At 51.7% G+C, this 16,956-nt stretch overlaps 1 protein-coding gene across 4 annotated transcripts in view; it reads right to left on the bottom strand.

The window, feature by feature from the left end:
- The window catches only part of EVI5L (ecotropic viral integration site 5 like), a 32,438-nt gene extending 18,372 nt beyond the window's left edge, over positions 1-14,066 (bottom strand). For 3 of the 4 annotated variants that reach the window (XM_005208765.4, XM_005208767.4, XM_005208766.4), the window contains exon 1: positions 13,891-14,066. The gene's annotated coding sequence lies outside the window, so the exon portion shown is untranslated. The remainder of the gene's footprint in view (positions 1-13,890) is intronic. The other variant, NM_001099075.1, reaches the window with a different exon arrangement.
- Between the last annotated feature and the right edge of the window lie 2,890 nt (positions 14,067-16,956).

The following is a 16,956-nucleotide window of genomic DNA, read 5'->3' as shown; positions in this document are numbered from 1 at the left end:
AGCTGTGGTCTGACCTGAGAGCCCTGCCTCAGCATCCGACCTGCCCTGTCTCATCAACCAGAGTGGGCTGCTGGCACAGCCAGAAAGCAATTATTCTCTACTGTTAATTGTCTGGTGCTGCCAATGGCCAGAAGAGCCAACTCTTCCTGGGCTGGGAAGCCAGGGGCACGTCCAAGTGCTGGGAATCTGTGCTCTGGCGGCCGCAGAGCGAGGCACAGGCTCTGGTCGGTGTCCTGATCTTGGCCTGCCATGTACCAGGTTGATGCTGGCCCATCTCTGCTGTTCTGCCTGTGGAGGGTGTGATCCCACCCTCCTGGGAGCTTCAGGGACACTGGCATCTCCCCTCTGCCAGCCCCAGGAGAGGTGGCTCAGCACTATGCCAAAAACAGAGGCTCTGGACTCAAATGGACCAGCGTCTGAAGTGAGGCTCCCTTGGACCCCAGTGAGGGTTCGGACAGCTCAACCACAGAGGGGCTCTTGGCCAGTTTCTGGAGAAGGGGCATCTTGTCCCCTAGGTGGCAGCAGGACAGTGACAGGACAAAAACATAGCTGCCTGGCACCCTCAGGTCACTGGGCACCTTCCCACAGCCCAAGTTCAGCCCCCTACCAACACCTGCAAGCCCACAGGTCGGTGGGACTTGACCCTGGCCATGCACTTGATTCTAGTCTCCTTTCCCAGGGCTGTCATGGGGTGGAAGGGGGACACCATTTTTCTTTCACCTCGTAGGGGTGCCCAGAACTCTCTCACCCCAGGACTCTGTGGCTCCCCAGGGAACTGGTTCTCCCTCTGGCCCCCGAGGGCCCCCCGAGTTGGGTGGGCACCAAGGGCTCTAGCTTTAGTGAGCAGTACAAACTTGAGGTGATGGCTCCCCTCAGAACCGGAAGAACTTTTCCTCCCATTGCCTGGCCCGGGGACCACCTGCCTTGAAGACCAAGCCACATACACCTCCAAGCCAGGAGCTGATCATTCCTGAGAGAGGGACCGTGGGGGCCGCTTGGGGCTTCCCGCAGAGTCAGTCTGTGGCTGCGGGACAGAGATGGGCTGCGGACAAGAAGTGCTGACTTGGAAGGCTCTCTGTGGGCAGGCAGGGGCAGGAAAGGCTGTGTGGGTTTCCTGACATCAGGACTGGGGTGGGAGAGGAGAGGTGGAGAGAAGGATCAGAGCCCTGGAAGCACAGCTGGATTTGAGGAGGCATGTGGGGCTCGGGGACAAAGGCCACATGTGGCTGGGGCTGGGGCCCACTGTTTCCCTGCTGTGCCCAGGGGAACCCTAATCTCAGAAGTGCATTGCCTTCCCCCACCCTACCCCCACTACCCAACACCCTGGCCTGAAAAGAGCCCAGTGGTTCAGCTCTGGGTTTCTGATGAAAAGAAACAACTCGGGCCATCTGCTCGCAGAGTTTGCTCAGATACTTATCACATATTAATGTGTATTTCACACAAGAAATAAACCTGATCCCATACTCAGTGCTGAAATGTGCGGTCTGAGAGGTGGGATCTTCCAATCCCTCAGGCACTTTCTCTTGACTCACCCCCAACTCTTTAAACACTGTGCAGCCTGAAAGCTGATGCACGCACATTACTTCACACTCACACACTCACATTTACCCACACTTCACACCCCACACACTCAGATCTATTCCCACTCACAAACCATCTCACATATCAATACACGGATACACTAATACACAGTCTTGCATGCTCATGCACACATGCTCTGAAACACACACAATCGCACGCCTACACACTCAGATACACATTCACACGCTATCTTACACCCACACACCCCTTTGCCCACACACGCACACATACACACTCACACACACCCTTCCTGCACTGACCAAGGCTCCCCATGCCTGAATCCAGTAGACAGGAATGGATGCGGGCTCTCTGCCCTCGGAGCTCTGTGAGGAGGCCTGTCTCCCACCCCCCTCTATTCCGAGCACCTGGACTCTTATTGGCTCAGCCTCTCCTCCCCTGGCACTTACTGGGTGTTGTCTGAGGGCCTGCACTGTCCTAGGGACAGGGATGTGGAGTGGAACCAGGTGAATGAGCCCCCACCTCCTCAGGGCATATGCAGCCGTCCCACCCTTTGCTGGCTGGGCACAGAGACAGAGAGACAAGGCAGGTCCCCTCGAGTGCTGAGGAGCCACTAGCTTCTGAGATCCACACACAGACCGTCCAGGTCTGGGGTCCCAGCCTCTCAAGAGCTTCAACTTCAATGCCCTTTGTTTCTGCTCCACTGTGGCCACCCAAAGCAGGGTCCCGGCCTAAAGAGTGGGTGGTGGGCCACCTAACACAGCCTCTGCTGGCACCACTACCCTCCATGCCCCCAAACGCTGGCTGCATGGCTTTGGAGGCTGAGCCAAGCCAGAGGAGTGGGAGGAGACTGCTGGTGAGCTGGGGCCAGGGGTGGGGTGGGGCTGGTACAAAAAGGTCCAGATGCCAGGGTCCCTCTACCTCTCTTTTCTCCTCCTTTGCAGGAGCGTTTGGACACTGACAACCATGCTTCTTCCTCCTGATACTTTTTTTTTTTCTGTTAATATAATTTTTTCCCATGCCATGTGACTTGTGGGATCTTAGTTCCCTGACCAGGGATGGAACCCGTGCCCACTACACTAGGAGCTTGGAGTCTTAACCACTGGGCCACCAGGGAAATCCCCTACACTTTCTCCTTCTCAAAGTCCACTCCCATATAGTTTTGAGACACTGGGCTCCTTGGCCTCCTGGGGCTCCCCCTCTGTCTCAGCCCAGCGAGAGGCCCCTTCTTCCACAGGCCTTGCCTTGGCCCTTATCCCTTCAGGCCCTTGGTGGTGGTGTTTTCAGGACTTAAATGAACAGAAAGGCTTGTCTGTGATTGTGACACCCATGTCCCTAGCTTTTCCCTTCTTTTTCCTCACCTCACCGAGGTGAGGACTGAAGACTGCTGGGCAAAGAGAGACACAGCCCCCTGCCCGCCCAGAGCATGTGGAACAGGGAGGAGAAGAGACTTAGAAATGATCACCCGAGCTTACTATGACTGATTGAGAGAAACCCATGGAATAAAAGATGAGGCACAGTGGAAATTAAAAGACTCTTTCTCCTTGGAAGGAAAGTTATGACAAACCTAGACAGCATAAAAAGCAAAGATATCATATTGCCCACAAAGGTGCGCATAGTCAAAGCTATGGTTTTTCCAGTAGTCATGGATGGATGTGAGAGTTGGCCCATAACAAAGGCTGAGCACTGAAGAATTGGTGCTTTCAAATTGTGGTGCTGGAGAAGACTCTTGAGAGTCCCTTGGACTGTAAGGAGATCAAACCAGTCAATCCTAAAGGAAATCAACCCTGAATATGTATTGGAAGGACTGATGCTGAAGCTGAAGCTCCAATACTTTGGCCACCTGATGCAAAGAATTGACTCATTGGAAAAGACCCTGATGCTGGGAAAGATTGAGGGCAGGAGGAGAAGGGGACAACAGAGGATGAGATGGTTGGATTGCATCACCAACACAATGGACATGAGTTTGAGCAAACTCTGGGAGACAGTGAAAGACAGCGGAGCCTAGTGTGCTGCACTCCTTGGGGTAGCAAAGATTAGGACATGATTTAGCGACTGAACAACAAGAGTGGAAAACAGTCTGGCAGTTCTTCAGAAAGGTAGACAGTTACCAATATGGGACTTTCCTGGTGGTCCAGTGACTAAGACTCCATGCTCCCAGTGCAGGGGACTGGGGTTTGGTCCCGATTTGGGGAACTAGATCCCACATGCTGCAACTAAAGATCCTTTATGATGCAACTGAAAAGATCCTGTGTGCTGCAACTAAGGCCCACCCAGTGCAGTCAAATAAATAAATAGGCTGTCTCTTAAAAAAAAAAAAAAGTGTTAGCAATATGACCCAGCAATTCCACTTCTAGGAATTCTACCCAAGAGAACGGAAAATATACATCCACATGAAAACCTGTATACAATTGTTCACAATAGCCAGAAAGTGGAAACAACCCAAATGTCCATTGGTGGATGAATGGGTAAGTGAAATGTGGTCTATCTATATGACGGAATAGTATTCACCCATAAAAAGGAACAGACTTTTTCTGGTGAACTCTTTCCTGGTAAATCCCCCCACCCCACCGCCCCCAGTATGCGGGCTCACTTTTCTCCCCTCTCTCTGAAAATATCTAACCCTACACCCCAGCCCAACACACACTTTTGGGTTTCTTTTGGCAGCACTGGATCTTTGCTGTGGCACATGAGTTTCTCTAGTTGAGGCTGACAGGCTCAGTAGCTGCAGCACACGGGCTTACCTGCACCAGGCATGTGGGATCTTAGTTCCCCCACCAGGGGTTGAACCCACATCCCCTGCACTGGGAGGCAGATTCTGAACCACTGCAGTACCAGGGAAGTCCCCCGAGACACATTCTACAGCAATTCTTTGTATATCCACCGGCCTGCCCTACTGGGTCATAAACGTACTGGGGGCAAAAGCTTGTCTTCTTAATGTTTTAATCCAAGCCTCTAATGCAGCATCTGGCCGTTAGCAGGTACTCGATGTCTTTGCTGGATGAATCAAGAGAAAAGTCCCTCTGTCACTCAGCCAGGTGATCAAGGTCAACAGGATTAGTGATAAGTCACGTGGAGAGCATGTGCACTTAATATGCTGACATGAGAAGGGCCCTTCATCTCTGTGTTTTCCTCCCCAAGACTATGAGAAAATCATGTGACCAGTCCAGAGTAAGAGATGCTTTAGAGCATTGCTGACTAGTCCTCCTGAACTGTCAAAGTCATCAAAGACAAGGAAAGCCTAAGCAAGCTGTCCCAGATAAGAGAAGTTTCAGGAGATGTGATGACAAAATGTCCTGTGGGATCCAGGATGTGGTCCTAAGACAGAAAAAGGGAAAAGCTAAGGAAATCTGAATAAAATACGGACTTTAGTCAATCATGTGTGTGCCCAGGCGCTCAGTCGTGTCTGACTCTTTGTGACCCCATGGACTGCAGCCCTCCAGGCTCCTCTGTCCATTTTTCAGGCAAGAACACTAAGAGTAGGTTGCCAGTTTCCTACTCCAGGGAAAGTTTTGGGCTCAGGGATAGAAAACTGCATTTCTTGAATCTCCTGCATTTGCAGGTGAATTCTTTACCATGTTACCATCTAGTTAATTATAATGTATCAATATTGGTCCAACAACACAAGAGAAGACTCTACACATGGACATCCAGATGACTGACACCGAAATCAGATTGATTATATTCTTTACAGCCAAAGATGGAAAAGCTCTATACAGTCAGCAAAAACAAGACTGGGAGCTGACTGTGGCTCAGATCATGAACTCCTTATTGCCAAATTCAGACTTAAATTGAAGAAAGTAGAGAAAACCACAAGACTATCCAGGTATGACCTAAATCAAATCCCTTACGATTATACAGTGGAAATAAGAAACAGATTTAAGGGACTAGATCTGATAGACAGAGTGCCTGATGAACTATGGATGGAGGTTCGTGACATTGTACAGAAGACAGGGATCAACACCATCCCCAAGAAAAAGAAATGCAAAAAGAAAAATGGCTGCCTGAGGAGGCCTTACAAATAGCTGTGAAAAGAAGAAGCCAAAAACAAAGGAGAAAAGGAAAGATATACCCATTTGAATGCAGAGTTCCAAAGAATAGCAAGGAGAGATAAGAAAGCCTTCATCAGTGATCAGTGCAAAGAAATACAGGAAAACAATAGAATGGGAAAGACTAGAGATCTCTTCAAGAAAATTAGAGATACCAAGGAAACATTTCATGCAAAGATGGGCACAATAAAGGACAGAAATGGTATGGACCTAACAGAGCAGAAGATATTAAGAAGAGGTGGCAAGAATACACAGAAAAACTACAAAAAAGATCTTCATGACCCAAATAATCACAATGGTGTGATCACTCACTCAGAGCCAGACATCCTGGAATGTGAAGTCAAGTGGGCCCTAGGAAGCATCACTAGGAACAAAGCTAGTGGAGGTGATGGAATTCCAGTTGAGCTATTTCAAATCCTAAAAGATGATGCTGTTAAAGTGCTGCACTCAATATGCCAGCAAATTTGGAAAACTCAGCAGCGGCCACAGGACTGGAAAAGGTCCGTTTTCATTCCAATCCCAAAGAAAGGCAATGCCAAAGAATGCCCAAACTACCACACAATTGCACTCATCTCACACACTAGTAAAGTGATGCTCAAAATTCTCCAAGCCAGGCTTCAGCAATACATGAACCATGAACTTCCTGATGTTCAAGCTGGTTTTAGAAAAGGCAGAGGAACCAGAGATCAAATTGTCAACATCCGCTGGATCATCAAGAAAGCAAGAGAGTTCCAGAAAAACATCTATTTCTGCTTTATTGACTATGCCAAAGCCTTTGACTGTGTGGATCACAATAAACTGTGGAAAATTCTTCAAGAGATGGGAATACCAGACCACCTGACCTGCCTATTGAGAAATCTGTATGCAGGTCAGGAAGCAACAGCTAGAACTGGACATGGAACAACAGACTGGTTCCAGATAGGAAAAGGAGTACATCAAGCCTGTATATTGTCACCCTGCTTATTTAACTTATATGCAGAGTACATCATGAGAAATGCTGGGCTGGATGAAGCATAAGCTGGACTCAAGATTTCCAGGAGAAATATCAATAACCTCAGATATGCAGATGACACCACCCTTATGGCAGAAAGTGAAGAACTAAAGAGCCTCTTGATGAAAGTGAAAGAGAGTGAATAAGTTGGCTTAAAGCTCAACATTCAGAAAACGAAGATCATGGCATCTGGTCCCATCACTTCATGGCAAATAGATGGAGAAACAGTGGTAACAGTGACTGACTTTATTTTTTAGGGCTCCAAAATCACTGCAGATGGTGACTGCAGCCATGAAATTAAAAGACGCTTACTCCTTGGAAGGAAAGTTATGATCAACCTAGATAGCATATTAAAAAACAGAGACATTACTTTGCCAACAAAAGTCTGTCTAATCAGGCTATGGTTTTTCCAGCAGTCATGTATGGATGTGAGAGTTGAACTGTAAAGAAAGCTGAGCACCGAAGAATTGATGCTTTTGAACTGTGGTGTTGGAGAAGACTCCTGAGAGTCCCTTGGACTGCAAGGAGATCCAACCAGTCTATCCTAAAGGAAATCAGTCCTTAGTGTTCATTGAAAGCACTGATGTTGAAGCTGAAACTCCAATACTTTGGTGACCTGATGCAAAGAGCTGACTCATTTGAAAAGATTGAAGGCAGGAGGAAAAGGGGATGACAGAGGATGAGATGGTTGGATGGCATCACAGACTCGATGGATATGAGTTTGAGTAGACTCCGGGAGTTGGTGATGAACAGGGAGGCCTGGCGTGCTGTGGTCCATGGGGTCACGAAGAGTCAGACACAACTGAGCAAGTGAACTGAACTGAATACTGGTCCATTCATTATAACAAACATAGCAGATAACGTTACTAATGCGGAAACTGGGTGTGGGTGTGGGCTCTGTGTGAGCACTTTGTGCTCTCTTAATTTCTCTGTAAACCTAAAACTGTTTTGAAAACGAAGTCTACTTTATTTTAAAATTTTATTATTTTTTGACTGTACCATGAGGCATGTGGGATCTTAGTTTCCAGACTAGGGATACAACTAGTGCCTCCTCCACTACAACTAGTGGAATTGTGGAGTCTTAACCACTGGACCAACCAGGGAAGTCCCTAAAGCCTATTTAAAAATTTTTTAAAAAGAGAGAGAGAAGGTTCTGTACCAGGGTAGACAGAAAAGTCCAGGACAGTGGTAATAAGTGAGAGGCCCCCTTGTGGGTAGAGTGTCACTCACAGGGTCTCCAGATGAGGCGCTAGGGGAAGGATTTACACTTGGAATTTCTTTTTTAAAATACTGAGTGACTCAAGTACTTTTTTTTTTTTTTTAATCACTTCATTTTGTTCTTTCATGCCACGCTACATGGCTTGAGGGATCTTAGTTCCCTGATCAGGGATCGAACCTGAGCCCTCAGCACTGAAAGCACGGAGTCTTAACCACCGGACCACCAGAGAATTCCCTGCACTTGGATTTCTGACTCTAGAGTCTTGACCCCAAGCTGATCTGCTGAGCTGCCACTCTCTGCATACTTTAGAAATAACTCACGTAAAACATGGAGTGCAGTGGGCACTCTGTAAATGAGTTACTCTTTTTCACCCGGGAGAGTGAGTGTGTGTGCTCCATCATTCTGAGGCAGGAAGAAAGACCCCATAGTCCCTTTAATTTTGTTTCCCTACCTGCTCTGCCTCTGCCCCCCAGCCCCCACCCCAGCTTCTTACCTCTGCAGTCCCCAGCCTTTTTGGCACCAGAGACTGATTTCATGGAAGACAGTGTTTCCATGGACCAGGGGTTCGGGGGGATGGTTTCAAGATGATTCAAGCACAGTACACTTATCATGCACTTTATTTCTAATCTAATGCTGCCACTGATTTGACAGGAAGTACTGGTCCCTGGCCTGGAGGTCCCCTGCTCTACCTCTAATGATTATAGGGACATAGAATCATTTCTGAACCTGAAGTCTTCAAAGATACCTGACTCCATCTACCCAGCCTGATGGACTGTCAGGTGAGCCACACAGACCACCCTGACTCTGATGTCTTGGGCTCTTTTCCCTTGGCAATGGGGTGGGCATTTGATGGGCGAGCTGCCCCTTGGGTAACAAGGATGGCTGCTGGAATCCAGGTGGTCACTGCCAGCCCTCCTCTCATCCCCAGTTCTAGCCTCTCCTCTGTGCCACACAGAATGTTTCCATGTCCATGTACCTCCCACCCCAGTCATGTGTGTAGATAACGATCCCAGGTCTCCTGGTCTCCAAGGAGAACTTTGGGGCCAGAAGCCTGGGTTCAAATCCCTCTTCTCCCAGTTTCTTGCTTTCTGATCTGGGTATGATGCACTTTATGCCAATTTCCTCATCTGAAAACATGGCTGATGATAGTACCGACTTCATGGGTTTTGTTGTGAGGAATGTACAAGCTAAAACCTGTCAAGTGCCTAGGAGGGGAACTGGCCTGTAATATTCTCTTGGCTGGAAAGTTCCATGAGGGCAGGGGCTGACCTGCCCACTACTGGATCCCCAGCATCCAGTGGACCATCAGGCATCTGACATTTGTGGACTGAAGAAACAAACTTCTCCTCCTCAGCAGGCCCATCCCTTCTGTGGTGGCTCTGTTTAAATGTTAAATGCAGTAAAACTATAATCATCTTTATTAGTAGTAACAGCAGCAGCAATAAACAACCTCAGGCTAAAATCTGAGGGGCAGATGACCATTATGACCATTGGAATCTCTTCTGACCTAAAAAACCCCCAAAACTTTACTATCCTTCATGTTAGCAGCTAATACTTCCTGCCACTGTCACAAGTTCCTTCCAGGCAAATCCTTCATTTCTCTATATTTCAGTGTCCCTGAGGATGACAAAGAAAACAATTTAAAGCCCCCAGAAGCCCTCCAGGGACAAGTGAGTAAGAGAAATGGCATCCTGTGCAGGTTCTTGGCTCTTCAAGTCAAGATGGTAGCTTTCCTGCTGTGAAGGCTGGCTAGGCTGGGGGCTGGGGTGGGGTGCATCTTCCCTGTCTTAGGGGGCTCTCCAAGTAGATGGACACAACCTCTTTCTGCAGAAGAGATCCAGGCCCTCTTGCAGAAGTGAGTGAATAGGGAGGATGCTCAGCTCCTGAAATCAACCAAGTGTTTACTGAACATCTTCTGCATGCCCTGTTCTCGCCTTGGACTCAGCCATGAACAGACATGTGCCTTGCCCTTGTGGGACTTGTGGACTGGAAAACAGCCGCCAATGAAACAATCTCATGGAGGCATCCCTGGAGGTCCGGTGGTTAAGACTCTATGTGTCCAATGCAGAAGGCATGGATTTGATCCCTGGTTGGGGAACTAAGTTCCCACATGCCGCATGGCACAGCCAAAAGATTAAAGAAAAAGAAAAGAAATTATCTCACCAACACATCATGATGAGAAATGAAATAGAAGTGCAGGTGAACTGTGCCAGTGAGGTCCTTGAGATCTCCCTGGAGGGCCCAATCTCTTCCTTGGCTCTGGCAGTCAGCTCTCCTAACTCACCTCCCCTTTGCCCTGTGTTCGGCTTCTACAGCATGTGTGCTGTAGACATCCCTGGGCAGGGCAGGGTTGACTGCTGTTCCAAGTTCAGTTCCAAATACTGACCCCTTTGACCAGGGAGGGTCCCCCAGTATCTGCCCCGTGGACTGCATGCAGGACATGAAGGTGTATAGGATGAAACCCACCCAGGAGGCGCACCTCCCTGTACTCGCCACGCTTGCTCCTGCTGCCCAGGCCTTGGGCCAAGCATTCGGGCTGCCTGAATGCCCCTCCCAGCCACGCCTGCCTGGAGAACCAGAGAGCTCCTCTCCCAACTCATATGTCATCCCTGCTCCCCCTTCCCTGATGCCTCTGGGATGCGCCGGGCCCTTCCCTCTGCTCCCAGCACATGCCATCCATTAATCTGTCTCCTGCTTCCACAGGGGATGTGGTGGTCAGGGCAGGGGCTGGAATGCCGTTTCTTCTGGGTGGTTTGGGGGGATTAAGTGAGATGATATGTAAATGGGGCTGGCACCAGGCATGGCACATGGCACAGCCTGATTGGCATGAGCTACTGGTTTCAGCTCTGGCCTCCTGAAATAGAGAGGGGCTTTAGACACAGGGCATGGGCCACACCTGACATTCCTTCACACCCTAACCCCTGGCTCAATTCCCAGTTCACTGTTGGGGGCCTCACCTGGAACAACCAGCACCTGTATTCTGCAAGGGGAAACTGAGATCAGGATCCTCTGTGCCCCCTATACCCTATGTCAACAGCACAGACACAAAGACCCACCCCGGACCCCAGACCAGGGTAAAAGGGCTCACCAGCCCTCCTTGGGAGACTTCTTGTTTTTTCCTGAGGAGCTCACAGTCTGTCCTGGGAGGCTCCTGACTCCAGTGCATCAGCACAAAGTCTCCCCCTCCCCAGCAAGGCTGTGGAGTTTGCTTCCTGTGTGCCTTGTGACCTTCAGGAGTCTCCGCTTCTCTCCTCCCTTCAGCACGTGGACAGAACAAACCTCGCTCTGCCCCACGTCAGAGGGCTCCATAGGGCGTGGGCATTGCCAGCCAGTGGGCCCCCGACTGCCCTCTGTCCCTCTGGGAGGTTCCTGTGTGACCACAAATCCCATAACAGACTGTCTCTCAGCCCTAAGCATAGCCCAGCCATGGAAGGACAGCCACTATTCACCGAGGCATCAGCGAATTACAACCAGGGGACTGAGAAGGCCAGTGACTCTACTAGCACCACAGACCCCTTGGATCCCTCTTCCACATGGTGCCCAGGGAGACACTGAGGGACACATCCTAATCTCGCTGGCTCCCCTGAAGTCCCAGGTCTTGGTTGTGGGATTTCTCTCCCCATTTTCCAGATGAGTAAGTCAAGGCCTCAAGCCAAGATGCAGTTTTCCCCAGAGCCACCCAGAAACCACTGGTGAATGTCCACAGAGAAGCTGGGCTTATTTCTCTGGGGTTTTCCAGGCAGGCTCAGGTCAGATGAAGGAGACAGCAGGCAGCACTGGACTGATCCAGATTCCCCTTAGGGGGGACCTGGGGCTCCTCCTCAACCTTGTGGTCCTGGACACGCTGTCTCCCCAGTTCTCTGATCTGCACCGCTCTGTGACTTCCCCCTTCCTGTGCCAGGGCCGGACCACCTGTGGGCGACCGCTGAAGCCCAGGGGAACCCACAGGTTGGACACGACGGGGTGGGCTGTGGGTCAGCCAGCCAGGGCCAGCTGGGCAGAAAGAGCCAGAGCGCCTAGAAAGACATGTGGACACAGGTCTCCCAGCTCCATCCCAGTCAGGCCAAGGTGGGGAAAAAAAAACAACAAAAACCAAGCCGACTCCTCACTCGTGTTCCACACAAGCCTCTTCAGCACATTTTTCCATCTGAAAATATTCCTTAACAAAGAGCTGCCTGCTTCTGGCAGGCCCAAACCCAGCCCCACCGGGTCCCAAATGCCAGGGTGGGTGGAAGCTGTTTCATTTTCTCATGACACACTGGCCATGGGGGAAGGAACTCCTGGGTCAGTCAGGGGCGGCACCTGGGTAGCTGCTGCCATCTGAGGCCAGCAGGCGTGATGGGGTCAGGATGCTGGTCCTACCAGTCTGGTCAGACTTCAGGACTGGGGCCAGGGGCAGCCGGCAACCCCATCCTCTGCCACGGGTGGCATCAATCAGGGGGCAGGCACTGGGTCTTTAGGGGAGACTGGGGTAGGGGAGAGAAAGAGGGAGCACCCTTTCCTCTGAAGGGGTAAAAAATAGGGAGAGATGGATGAATGGGAAGAGGTCTGGGGCAGGTGTCCACAGGGATGCTGGGAGATTCTGGGTCACTCCGCCACCTGCAAGGCCCCAGTGGGGGCACCGGTTCAGGCAGGCTGGTGTGGACGGAAAGGCTGGCCACCTGGGGCAGGGCAGGCAGCTGACATCGGAGTCTCTGCCTGAGCTGGGAGCTGGTGGCGGCTTCCAGGAGGACTTGGGCAGATGAATTCCAAGGAGGAGTGCTAAAGTGCTGAGGAGGTGTGTGTGTGTGTGTGTGTGTGTGCGTGCGTGCATGCACACGTGTGTATGGGAAGTAAGTGTGTGTGTGTGTGAGCGTGCACGAGCATGCACGTGTGTGTGTATGGGAGGCAAGTGTGTGTGTGTGCACGCGCATGCACATGTGTGTGTGTGTATGGGAGGCAAGTGTGTGTGTGTGTGTGTGTGTGTGTGTGTGTGTGTGTATGGGAGGCAAGTTGGGGGGGTTCCCAACTGCCTGGGTCTGTGTTGAAGGTCTTAAGTGTTTCTGTGTGTGTTGGGGATCCAAGAGTCAGACTCTGTGTGTGTGTGTTTGTGTGAAGGGCTCCTGAATGTCTGTGTATGAGGGGTCCAGTCTGTCTATCACACCCACCATGGGCCCCTCATACTCATATTAGTATGAGCTGTTGAGGATTCACAGCTGTCCCTCTGTTGGCTCTCAGGTGTGTGTGTGTATGTGTGTGTGTGTCTGTGCAAGTGAGTGGGGCCCTCAGAGGGGTGGGTGTCACTGGTTGGGGAGGGGGTTCAGACTATCTGTTGGGCTGTCCCGAGCACAAGGTGAGGGTGGATTTTCAGGAAGCTGGAATCGAGGGGAATCAGGATCAGGGGTGTGTGTGGGGAGTATCCCAGGAGTGGTTTTCAGGGGTGCCCTTGGGCATGGGGCTTCTGGGGGTGGGAGATGGGCCAGCAGGCTGAAGTGAGGCTTGTGGGCAGGAATCCAGATTTACAGAGGCTGAGGAGGGGTCAGACTGGAGGGGTATGGCTCTAAGGCTGGTAAGGGGGCGGGGGCAGGTCTGGGCCCAGGGATGGGATACGAAGTGAGGAGAGGGACGGCGTGACCAGGGGTCTACAGATGAAAGGAGTCTTGGGGGATCCGGAGAGAGAGAGGACGGGGGTCCTGGGCTTGCGTCGGGGTTGGGGGGGGGGGGGGGCGCTTGTAGGGGGCGGGTCTGTGGGGTGGTGACTGGGGAGCCTTGAAGGGCCTGGAAAGGGGTCCTGAGGGTCAGTAAAGAGGGTGAGCGGGGGTCACGGGCCTGAGTGGGGGCTCCCGGGAAGGGGGCAGTGTTGGGGGGGAGGGCACCTGGAAGGGTCCTGGGAGGGGCCCAGAGGGGTCGGGAAGCTCCAGGAACGAGGATGTGCAGGGGCCAGGGCCCGAGGTTGACGGCCTGTGTCCGTGCTGGGAGTGCCGAGGGCTCCCGGGGCGGGTGCCGGGGCAAGAGGCCCGGAGTCCCGGTCTTGCCCGGCCCCCATGGGCCGCAACGCGGAGCCGCGGGCCTGAGAAGGCGCCCGGGAGGCCCGGCCCGCGCCGCCTACCTACCTGTAAAGAGCGCGCCATCGCCATGCCGAGTGTCGCCGTCCCGGGCCGCGCCGCCGGATCCCCGCCGTGTCGCTCGCCCCGCAGCCCCGGCCCGGCCCGGCCCCCTCAGCCGCCCCCCGGGACCGCGGTCGCCGCCGGCTCCGCCGCTGCCATTTCACCCGCTGACAGGAGCCGCTGCCCCGCCCCCGAGGCCCAGTCAGCCAATTCACCGCCCCCAGCCGCTCTGGCTCCGCCCACTGTCAAGGAGTGATGGCGTGTTTGGCCAATCTGTGGTCATACCGTAAGGCGGGCCCTGGCTACGGCCAGAAGGTTGCCGCCTTTAAGGAGAGAAGCGAATTGAAGTTAGGGAAGCAGTGAAGGACGGGTAGTTTTGCCTATCGAAATGTGGCGCCCTGTTGATCAACACTTGGCAGGACCAATAGCGAGGAGAGAGGGGTGTGTCTCTGAGGAAAGACTGCGTCCCTGAGGAACCGCAGACAGAGGCAGGCGAGCGTTTGGCGCTAAGCCCCGCCCACAGCCGGGCTTTTTGCCCAATAACGAGGCGTCCTGGGTCGTCCATTATTATCTGTCCCTCAAACCTCGGCCATGGCAACTGTTGGGCCGCTATAAAGAAAATTGACATCTAGCGAGCCAATGACACTGAAGGAGGGCGGTGAAGTAACGCTTTCTGGCCAATGAGATTGCGATATTGTTGTGCAGGTGCCCTCCCGGGCGGTGGGACTTAAGGCCTGAATGAAAGGCCTGAATGAAATAGGGGCGGGGCTGAGAGGGGCGTGGCCTAGATCAGCCCTGGGACAGGGGCTGAGCAGGTAGAGGCTAAAGGGTTGGGTCTGAGAAGGGGCGTTACCAGAAGTCCCTGCGGCTGAGGGACAGCATCTTCACACTGCCCAATTTGTGTTGGGGGCGGGGCTTTGGGGGGGTTGGGGTGTCACACCGGGGACTCAGGGCCTGCTCTAGTCTAGGCCAGGTTAAATTTCTTCTCTTAAGAGTCTAATGTTCCTCCATCAAACTCTGAGCATGCCGTTATCACTGCTTACATGACTCCCACACCCCCCACACCTCTTAGACACACGGGGACAGGGTGGGAGTGATGCAGGGCCTAGGTCAGGTTTCCTCCCGCGGTCCCCAGCATTGCTGAGTAGGGGCCCGGCACATAGGACTGCTTATAAAATATTTGATAAATGAATGAATGGCGGGCCCAAGATGATTAACAGGGAAGGGACGGGTGGAAGGAGCATTCAGGCTGGGGAGTTACTGACAGGGGGCAAGACTTAGCAAAAAGGACACGCTTACACCCCAAGATGCAGGGAAGGGTCCCGGAGGGGCTGGGGCAGGGAAGAAGGACCCTGTCACAGAAGATAGGGTGACATCGTCAGCTCAGAATGGGAACTGAAAATGGAAAGAGACAGAAAAGGGAACGGGAAGCCTGGGACCCAAGATGGGCCATGTCAGGACCTACTGAGGTCTGAGATCTCAGTCTTCTAAATAGTAGGTAGGGGGTACCTTCTGGTTTGGGGAGCAGTGAACGACATCGGGCCACGCTCCCTGCCCCTGTCATTTGTCTCCGCCTCTGTCTACACTCTGTCTAATCTACATTTTGCCTGCCTTCTCTCTCTTTGTCTCTGTCCCCGCTCTGAATCTGTCTACACCCTCTCTGCCACTGTCTATACTCCCTCATTGGGTGTCTTCTCTCTCCCCCTCTCTCTTACTATCTATTGTACATTGCATCTATTAAAATTCTGGAACTGTTCAGAAAAGCTTTGAAGCATATTTCTAAAAACTCAATGGTAAAAATAATTATAATGAATTCCTTCTCCTGCACATGCCCATATTCCCCCATACTTCTCTTTTTTTTTTTTAAAGAACATATTTTTGATTCCCTGGCAGTCCAATGGTTAGGACTCCGTGCTTTCACTGTCGAGGGCCTGGGATTTGATTCCAGATTGGGGAACTAAGATCCTGCATGCCACATGGCCAAAAAAAGCATATCTTTGCCTTACCGCTCCTTTTAGGGAGGAGGATCTTATTGCCTGGGCCAGGGTTGAAGCCATGCTCCTTGAAGTGGAAGGGCGGAGCCTTAACCACTGGACCACCAGGGAAGTCTCTATTTGCTCCCTTCCTTTAAAATTTATGTGCTAGACATTTCAGTTCTGACATAGTCACAAGGTGGCCTTGTATTTGCAGAATATGAAGCTGAAGTGAACCTCATGGACATTGTCCATTGATTCCTAGCAGACTTAAGAGGTGGGGGGAGGATCCCTGTGGACATAGTTAGATACGGAATGTGCGTCTGTGCTCAGTTGCTCGGTTGTGTCCGACTCTTTGCAATCCCATGGACTGTAGCCTACCAGGCTCCTCTGTCCGTGGGATTCTTCAGGCAAGAATGCTGGAGTGGGTTGCCTTTCCTCCTCCAGGGGATCTTCCCAAGTCAGGGATGGAAACTGCATCTCCTGCATTGGCAGGTGGATTCTTTACCACTGTGCCACCTGGGAAGCACTAGGTGAGCCCTAGAGATAGAACACATGGTCTCAAGTCAGGAGGGCAAGAATAATACCCAGGATGTGGTGAGGGCCACGTAACCAGCAAGGGATAATCTCTGAGTTGGCTTCCCATGGTCTCCCAGTGTGGAGGAGTGAGGACAAATCTTGGGGTTCACCCCCAGAAAAGAACAGTTTAGTGTGACCTACAACTTCCAAGGAACAAAATACCTGGACTGTTGGGAGGTGGGAGACAGGGGTCTGCAGAGACACAGACCTGGGTGGGGTCCAGGGAAGCCCAGAAAGACGTAAGGACTGGATTGTTTCTGGGAATTTGCCTAGGAGATAATTGGTGTCTGGGGAATAAAATTAAATGCCAGAAAGATGCCCAGGGCTTCTGACCCTCTCTTGCTCACCCTGCCATGCTCACACAAAGGATGGTTTTATTCTGGGGACACTTTGATTCCATTTTTAAAAGCTCAGTGAGAAAAAAAAAATCCAACACATATTCTGTTGGAAAAGATTTTGAACCCTAAGCTGCATCTGGCCAACTAGATTCCTGGATAACTTTGCTTTTATTCAGTGCACT

Source organism: Bos taurus, chromosome 7 (genome assembly GCF_002263795.3).
Source record: "Bos taurus isolate L1 Dominette 01449 registration number 42190680 breed Hereford chromosome 7, ARS-UCD2.0, whole genome shotgun sequence".
Lineage (NCBI taxonomy): Eukaryota > Metazoa > Chordata > Mammalia > Artiodactyla > Bovidae > Bos > Bos taurus.
The sequence above is the reverse complement of the archived record's forward strand: the minus strand, read 5'-3'. Positions and strand labels throughout refer to the sequence as shown.